The sequence below is a fragment of the Marmota marmota genome, unplaced genomic scaffold (genome assembly GCF_001458135.2).
Source record: "Marmota marmota marmota unplaced genomic scaffold, marMar, whole genome shotgun sequence".
NCBI lineage: Eukaryota > Metazoa > Chordata > Mammalia > Rodentia > Sciuridae > Marmota > Marmota marmota.
In genome coordinates, this window is record NW_026006088.1 from 1 (window position 1) to 9,265 (window position 9,265).

Genomic DNA, 9,265 nt, shown 5'->3' on the forward strand with positions numbered 1-9,265 from the left:
AATGTGAATCTGCAATATGTATACGGGGTAAAAATGGGAGTTCATAATTTGCTTGAATCAAATGTATGAAATATGATATGTCAAGAGTTTTGTAATGTTTTGAACAACTAATAATAAAAAAAAGAAATACTAAGGTAGAGATCTAGTGTTATGGCTCAGTGGTAGAGCACTCACCTAACATGTGTGAAGCCCTGGGTTCGATCCTCAGCACTACATAAAAATAAATGAATAAAAATATTTTGTGCAACTACAACTAAAAAACAAATATATTAAAAAATACTAAGGTAGAAAAGAACTTTGATTATGGGCTTCAAGCTAAAGGATGTTAATTCTGATGAATAAAATAGAAAATATATCTTTGGTAGTTACTTCATAGGTTTAAAATTCATATACATGTAGCAGAAACAAGAACAAACACAAAATAAACTTTAATATTGCTGATTTACCACCCAAAATAGAAAAATATCAATACTCTCTTCCAGGAAAATTAATCACTCCTTTTAAATGTTGATTCATGAGGTAGCTAAAGTTATAAAATTTACCATATTTTTTTGTTTTTAAATAATTTGTTCTTTTTAGATATACATGACAGTACAATGTATTTTGACATATTATGAATACATGGAGTATAACTTATGCTTATTAAGATCCCATTTTTGTGTTTGAACATGATGTGGTGTTACATTGGTCTAACAACATTTGGCAATAATAAAACCATAATTTTTCTTGCATTATGCTAAAAATTTGCAAAATATAAATAATCTAGTGTTCTATTTAAAATTTGGAGAGGTAGTCTAAAACTTTACCTTCCTTCTGATAATTGTCTCTCTGAAAATTACTTATTTTTTATTTTTATTGATTTTATTTTATTAAATACATGACAGCAGAATGCATTACAATTCTTATTACACATATAGAGTACAATTTTTCATATTTTTGTATATAGAATATGTTCACTCCAATTCATGCCTTTACATGTACTTTTTTGGCATTACTATTCTTATTACCCATATATACCACAATTTTTCATATCTCTGTTTTTACATAAAGTATGTTGACACCCAATTCAAGTCTTCATACACGTACTTTAGATAAATTATGTCCATCACATTCCACCACCCTTGCTAATCCCCTGCCCCCTCCCTTTCCCTCCCACTCCTCTTCCCTATCTAGAATTCATCTAATCCTCCCATGCAACTTCTCCCTACACCACATGAGTCAGCCTCCTTATATCAGAGAAAACATTTGGCATTTGTTTTTAGGGGACTTGCTAACTTCACTTAGCAATATCTTCTCCAACACCATCCATTTACCTGCAAATGCCATGATTTTATTCTTTTAATGCTGAGTAAAATTCCATTGTGTATATTTGCCACATTTTTTTAATCCATTCATCCTCTTAAGGGTATCTAGGTTGGCTCCACAGTTTAGCTATTGTGAATTGTGCTGCTATAAACATTGATGTAGCTGTGTCCCTGTAGTATGCTCTTTTTAAGTCATTTGGATATAGACTGAATATAGAGATAGCTCGGTAAAATGGTCGTTCCATTCCCAGATTTCCAAGGAATATCCATACTGCTTTCCATATTGTCTGTATCAATTTGCAATCCCACCAGCAATGTATGAGTGTACCTTTTCCCCCGCATCCTCACCAACACTTATTTTTGTTTGTCTTCAAAATAGCTGCCATTCTGACTGGAGTAAGATGATATCTTAGAGTAGTTTTGATTTGAGTTTCTATGATTGCTAGAGATGATGAGCATTTTTTCATATATTTGTTGATTGATTGTGTATCCTCTTCTGAGAAGTGTCTGTTCAAGTTCTTGGCTCATTTGTTGATTGAGTTATTTGGTTTTTTGGTGGTTAGCTTTTTGAGTTCTTTATATACCTTAGAGATTAGTGCTCTATCTGATGTGTAAGGGGTAAAAATTTGCTCCCAGGATGTAGGCTTTCTGTTCCCCTCACAGATTGTTTCTTGTGCTGAGGAGTCAGTTTGATTTCATCTCATTTATTGATTCTTGATTTTAATTCTTGTGCTATAGGAGTCTTATTAAGGAAGATGGGGCCTAATCCCACATGATGAAGATTAGGGCCTACTTTTTCTTCTATTAGATGTAGAGTCTCTGGTTTAATTCTTAGGTCCATATTTGCCAGTATTTTTTCTAAATGGTATTAATAATTCTTTCACTCTTTTTCCTGAGACACATATAGACTTTTAGTTATTGCCCTCTATAATTACAATTCTGTAAGGACAGGCACTGTGATACATGTACTTAATTTTCCCCAGCTCCTGCAACAGATCCAGCATATAGTGGGCTTGAAATAACAACAACAACAACAATAATAATAAGATAATAAATAAATTGGTATGACATGTCAGAGGTTACCATCATGAATTATTAGAATGACAAAAAAGCAGAAAATTAAAATTTTAGTTTGTGTATCAATGTTGATAACAAAGATGCAGTAAGGCATTTTTTAAAAGTTGAAAATAATTTGTAAATTACTTATTAGCATTTCACAGATTCCCAAGGAACACAGAGACACAAATGGGTCTGTTAGAAGGTACGTGACTTCCCTAATGCTTTCAGCTATTAAATTTATAGCAGGCTTATTTGCTCCAGTGACCAAAAATATTTTATTTAGACAGAAGTCATATTATCTAATACTTTTAGCAACTCATTAATTCATTCTATTTTTTTTGAGCATGACTATCTCATAAGTGAGGAATCTTAACAAAATGTAGCTTTCATTAAGATTATTGAAGCCATTAAAATGAAGACATTAGATTTGATTAATTACAGAAATAGAAGTTGTGCCATAGGAAGAATCAAAACTTGCAGGGAGAATTTCAGAATCATATCTCAGTTATGCCACTTACTTAGGGGTAATCTTGCAGAAATATCACAACTGCTCCAACTCTTAGTTTTGTCGTCTTAAAATGGGGCAATTTTTTACTCTCTGGGATGGGGGAAAAGTAAGTGAGAATCCCTATATGGGACAGGGAGAGAATATCAGGGACTACACAAGTGGTAATTACCTTTATTGTCATATTTTTACTTTCAATAGAGGCTTCTTTTGCTCTGAGCCTTTTTCATGGTCATTGCTGATCCCTGAACTGTGACTGGAACTCAGAGGATGCAGAGAGCTCAGCTTCAGGCCTCATGAGCAGCACACTTTGTTCCACAGCATGGATGGCACAGAGGGATTGAGGAGAAGCTGTGATTCTCAGTGGGCATGTGAGGCTGGAAGAGTTTGTAATGGGGTGAAGCTCAAATCCACCTGTGAAATTGAAAGAAAAGTCAAAAATCTGATTTCCTCACTTTATGTCTTCACACGCGTTTCTTCAGCCATTCTTACATTCAGCTTCATGTGACTACATCGGAATGTAGTTGTGAGGATGTCTTTTCACATCTTCATTATTTATTGAAAAAAAATTTAGTACCAACTACATTTCTTTAATTTAAGAAGTCTCTAGAATTTTTAGGGGACAGAAATTCTTTGAGAAATGCCAATCTTTTGAAATAAAAGCCACAATGGTTAAAATTGACCAAAGGTTTTTTTTTTTGTTGTTGTTCTTCCTCTTCTATACATGTCAGTAGAGTATGTTTTGAAATAGTGTACATTCATGGAGTATAATTTATTTCAATCAGGATCCCATTCTTGCAATTGTTTGTGATGTGGAGTTTCACTGGTCATTTATCATATATGAATATAGGAAAGTTATATACAACTCATTCTACAGTCTTTCCTACTCCCATCCACCCTCCCTTCCCTTCATTCCCTTTTGTCTAATCTAATGAACTTCTTTCTGTTCTTCTCCCCCCCATCCCCTTATTGTGTGTTAGCATCATCCCCATATTGGAGAGAATATTTGGCCTTTGGTATTAGCTTATTTCACTTAGTATAATAGTCTTCAGTTCCATCCATCTGTTGGCAAATGCCACAGTCTTATTCTTTTTTAAGGCTGAGTAATATTCCATTGTGTGTGTGTGTATGTGTGTGTTCAAATCACATTTTCTTTATCAATTTATCTGTTGAAGGGCATATAGGTCGGTTCCATAACTTAGCTATCGTGAAGAAAATGTTTATTCCTTATTCAATACATCAGTCTTGTCCCAAGATATTAACTTAGACATCACAAGGATAGATAGTGTGTTTGAAGTTTAGAGACACATCAATGCTTCTGGTATATGAAATGTGGTTCTTGTATTTATTCTACAGACGTCTGGAACTCTTTGAGTCTTGACCTTATATATGCATACAATGGAGTCAATAAAGAGTCAACATGAAAGATATTTTATGTAGTAGCAGCTTTGAGTAATTTCAAAAGTGCTGTACTAGAAGCCTGAAGTTTTAACTCTGCCATTGGTAACCACTGAAAAGCTCATTTTACTCTTTTGGGCCCAGTTTTCTTTGGATTAAAATTTATAATAGCTACAGTATCGTTTATTTAAATTCTTAATAATAATACACACCAAAACACTTACCTTATTGGCTAAGCAATTTTCAACCTCAAAATTCTGAGAATCTCAAATAGCTTCTCTATCTGGTAAAATGGTAAAGAACACTCCTGTGATGGGAGTGATGTCCAACTCCACAGAGAGGTACAAAGAAAAACTGTCTTTCACTGGAGCATGGAGAGAGTAAGAAACATGGTGGTGGGTTAGGACAGTGTGTCTTGGTCTCACCCAGTTCAGAACTGTGTCTATGCATTCAGTGGCTTAGTCTTTTTAAATGTCACTCTAATTATTTGGTGAAATTAATGGGCGGATGCTTCCCTTCACTTTAATTGTAAACTAAATTAGCAAAATTCCCTTCACTTACATCTCTTTTCATCTGATATTCCACCTGACTGATGCTTAAATCAAATTAAATAGCTTTGATTATTATTTTAATTAATGATACTATTATTCAATTAATAATATTAATTATTTAAATATTAATAGCTTCAATCCATAAATATGCTTGATTAATTGTAACCTTTTTATTTAGACTTCAGATTAGAGGTGATTTTCAATTTATATATAATGCTAAAATTCACAAGATATTTTTTCCAAATATGTGACTTTTAAATCATATCTCAGACTATAAAAAAAATTCATGTTTACTAGACTTCCTAAGAGACTATGTAGATCTTCAACTTTTCATTGATCTTCAACTTTTCATTGCAGTTTTAAGCTATTACAAGTCCTATTAATGTATGTCTACCAGAAGTGTTAAATGGTACTCAGGTAGCATTTTGAAAACCATATTAAAATTGAAATTAAGAGGAAACAGATTAACAAATTATTTCAATTAAGATTAGGAGAGACAAAAGCCCTGATGCAACATTTCTATTTTTTGACAATATTGAAAATCATTATTTATTTGACAGATAACTTCTAAATTAATATAAAAATGACAATAAGTTGTAAAAACATTCATTCAAAACATTTTAATTAAGCACCAAGTAGAACAGTTTCCAATTTTTTAACTAAAAATACTTAGCATTGAAAGACTGCCTCAAACTTAGTTTATTAGGTGGTGGTGGAGGGAGTGTGAGTGGGAGATACCAGGGATTGGACTCAGGGGCATTCAATTACTGAGCCACATCCCCAGCCCTATTTTGTATTTTATTTAGAGACAGGATCTCACTGAGTTGCTTAGCACCTGGCTTTTGCTGAGGCTGGCTTTGAACATGCAATCCTCCTGCCTCAGCCTCCGGAGCCACTGGGATTATAGGCATGTGCCATCACGTTGGGTGTTTATTTAGGTTTTTAATCAAGAAACCTAAAGCTGCCAGTCAGAGCTTCTAACTAGCATGAGACAACCAGGTTAAAACCCTTAAGAATAAAAAATAACTTTTTAAGTTTTGACCTATACCTTCTAATCAAGGGGAGATATGCTGGCTTCAGGCTGATTATTAGAGGTCATAGGTCCACAAACCAAGTATCATTCTTATAGCTCACAAACAAAATGAGTAATATGTATATACAAAGTGAATACAAAGTATCATATAAAATACATGTTTCTGTATATTCAAAGGGAGTAATGCCTATTTCCCATGAGTATACAATGCAGCAAGATGCACAGAAACAGATACCATTCATTAATTCACAAGAAAGTGGAAGGAATAAAAGTAGTGTGTCCTGGAATAAAATGGAGGCTTTGTAGACCAGGTGGTATCTAGGCCACACCAGGTACATGAGTGGATATCGAGGTGCATTGGGAGAAATCTTCAGTGTTGGAACAGACCAAATGAACCAAGACACAGCCACAGACATACTGACTATTCAGAAGACAGAAGAATGTTTGTACTGGCTGAAGGAATATAATCTAAGAGATGCATGAAACAGAGAAAAGAAAACCTCTGCTAACAAGAGGGTAAAACACCTTCCCCATAGAGGATCCACATGCTTTAATCCCCCCCCCCAGATCATAACAAACTAACAACTGGATAAAAACTATATACAATTTTTTAAAAAAGGAAAAAAAAAAGAAAAAAGAATAAAATAATTGTGGTATCAAACTAATAGTCTAATATTTTCTACAGACAAAACAAACAAAATGAAACCTCACTTTGTTTAGCAAGCTATTGGCATTTTATAAAGTACTCAAGTAATTAACAGGTCATAAAAATTGGGGAAGTTTTTGGTAGAAATAAAATTACCAACAATTCATTCTCTGGCAAATAGCTTTTCTAAAGTGTCATGTCTACACAGAGAGGTTTGGAGAAACTGTGTGCAGAAGGCTACATCGTAGGCCAGATCTCTCTCAGGTCTGCTTCAGAGGCACATGGTGTTGGCAGATGCATGTTCCAGGTAGGCCAAGGAGCTGTGGGACTTGGCTGGCTTTTTGTGCTGCATACTGATGTCCTCCAGCACCTGCTGCCAATGCCTCAGCTGTGTCAAGTGCTTTTGCATCAGTACATTTTTCTGCTGCAACTCATTCCTTAGTTCTGAGATGTCCTCTNCTGTTTAATGAAAAAAAGAGTTTGGAGTATTGGTTCACCAAAACAAACAAACAAATAAACAAACAAACAAAAAACAAAACAAAACAAACAAAAAACAAACAAACCCCCCCCAAAACAAAAAACAGAAGACAATCTGTCATTTGTTCCACATCTTCCCTCTTTATCTCCACATTCTATACTTAGATACCCAGCAGGAAGCCTTCAAAATCTTGTGCTTTCACTTTCTCCTATCACATATTCTTGGTACAATTAGACTACACATAAAACAACAGAATATCTAGACATTGTTCAAATTAAAAATAAATAGAACCAGGACATTATAATCAGAGGAATTACAACTTATTTTCCTGTTTGACTATAAGTGTTTAAAAATTAAGTCTAATGTCCTTCAGGAAATTTTCCAAAGTATTTTATTAGAATAAAATTGTCTAATGTACAACATGAATATTATAGTTAATAATGTTATACTATATTTGGGATTTCTGCCGAGTAGGTTTTAGCTGCCCTTGGTACATACACAATAAAATGGATGAGCAGGTGAGATAATGTATATACTATTTTGCAGCACTGTAGTAACCATTTTGTTTTCTACATTATACCATAACATCATATTGTATTCCTTAAAAATATACAGATAAAATTTATTTTTTCAAAAGTGTCTTAAAGCCCTGCTGTTGGTGATGCTCAGTTAAAAACTGTTTAACTCTCTGTATAAACTGTTTAACTCTCTTATGTAAATTTTTAATTTAACTTAATTTTTTATTGTGAGGTGCTTATGCAGCAAAACTATAAGGTTGGAGTTTCTAATGTCACTTAGATAGTGCCATATCATTCATATCATTGTCCAACTGGACAGATCAAGTTTTAGTTCTGACCTTGCAAAAGAAATAAATTTACCATCTAAAAGGAGGGAAATTTCAGCTCTTCCTTGCTGTGCCTTGAGCTAAACACAGAAAGTGGAGTAGATTGAAATGTCATAAAATCCGAAAGAGAAATTAGAGTAGACATCATTTTTGCAAAGAATAATTTAAAGAAATTAAACCCTGTATTGCTGACATTTGTTATGGTTTTGTTATTTAAAATCTGTACTCTGAATTTTAAACAGACTTAAAAGTATTTCTGAAATTAGAAATTTGGATGCTGTACAGAGAGTTAAAAAAAGATAACAATGAGAGCCAATCCAAGTTGAGCAATTAAAAAGTCAAAATTAAATAAGTGGTGAACAAATTTGATCTTTAATTATAGAGAGTTGTGGTTTTCAATGATTCTTAAGTGGAGAGCAATTGCATAATTAATAACAATTACAACACACAATTAAAATTGTTTTCAGATAAATAATTGATATTTTATTTTCCAGCTTGGTAGGGATAGGAACCATAAAAATAAAACATTAGACACAAAACAAACTGAAATAGTTGTTAAATTTAGCTCTGTGGTGAGGTGGAGGCTGACAAAATGTTTACCTTAGGTTAGGGTTTAATTACTAGAATGTTCAAGGGTTCTCTTTTCAGTGGCCTAATCTTTTACATGGATTAAATTAGAATATTAAACAATCTTGGTTTCCTTTCCCCAAGTTATTGATGAAGTAAACCCAAATTTGTGTATGAAGTGCTCAAGGTCTGTTACAGGAAAACAAAATCTATCACCATTCTTCCAATTTTCCATAATAGTTGTCTTTCCTTATCTGCAATATTAAGCTGAATAGTATACATTTATTTTCATGGAGAAAATGGAAAGAAGTTTAGATTTTAAGAAGGTTTTTATTTTACTGTCAAAAAGGATGAACTAAAGTGAAAAAAATAGTGTAACTTAAAAGAGTATCTGATATACAGTAGCCAATCAAACATATCTATGGACCATTGTTGAATTTATAAATGCCAAAGAATCATAAGGGAGCTCTTTATTATCTTCTTTCTTGTTATAAAGGAATAATAAAAATAATTTCCTCATTGGTGAACTGTCACTGAGGGGTATGAATACATATGTTAGGTAAGAAATGGGGAGATGAGTTTGAGGGTACTCACTGTCTCCTGACTCTACAGTCAGGGCATGGGTCCCTGATCTGATGATGCTTCACTCAGCCATGATCTAAAGTGAAAAATCAACAGAATAGAGACTTGACCTCTTTGACTTTGACCCACTTGTATTGTTGAGTCTGCTGCAAGGTATCAACCTGATTAAAAAGAGTCAAGGGAGCATGGATGAGAATTACTTGTGGCACACAAGTAATTTATTGTGACATTCTTGGACCCATTGACCACTTTCTGTCTACTGATAAGACCCAAATACATTCCACTGCCTTATTCTTAC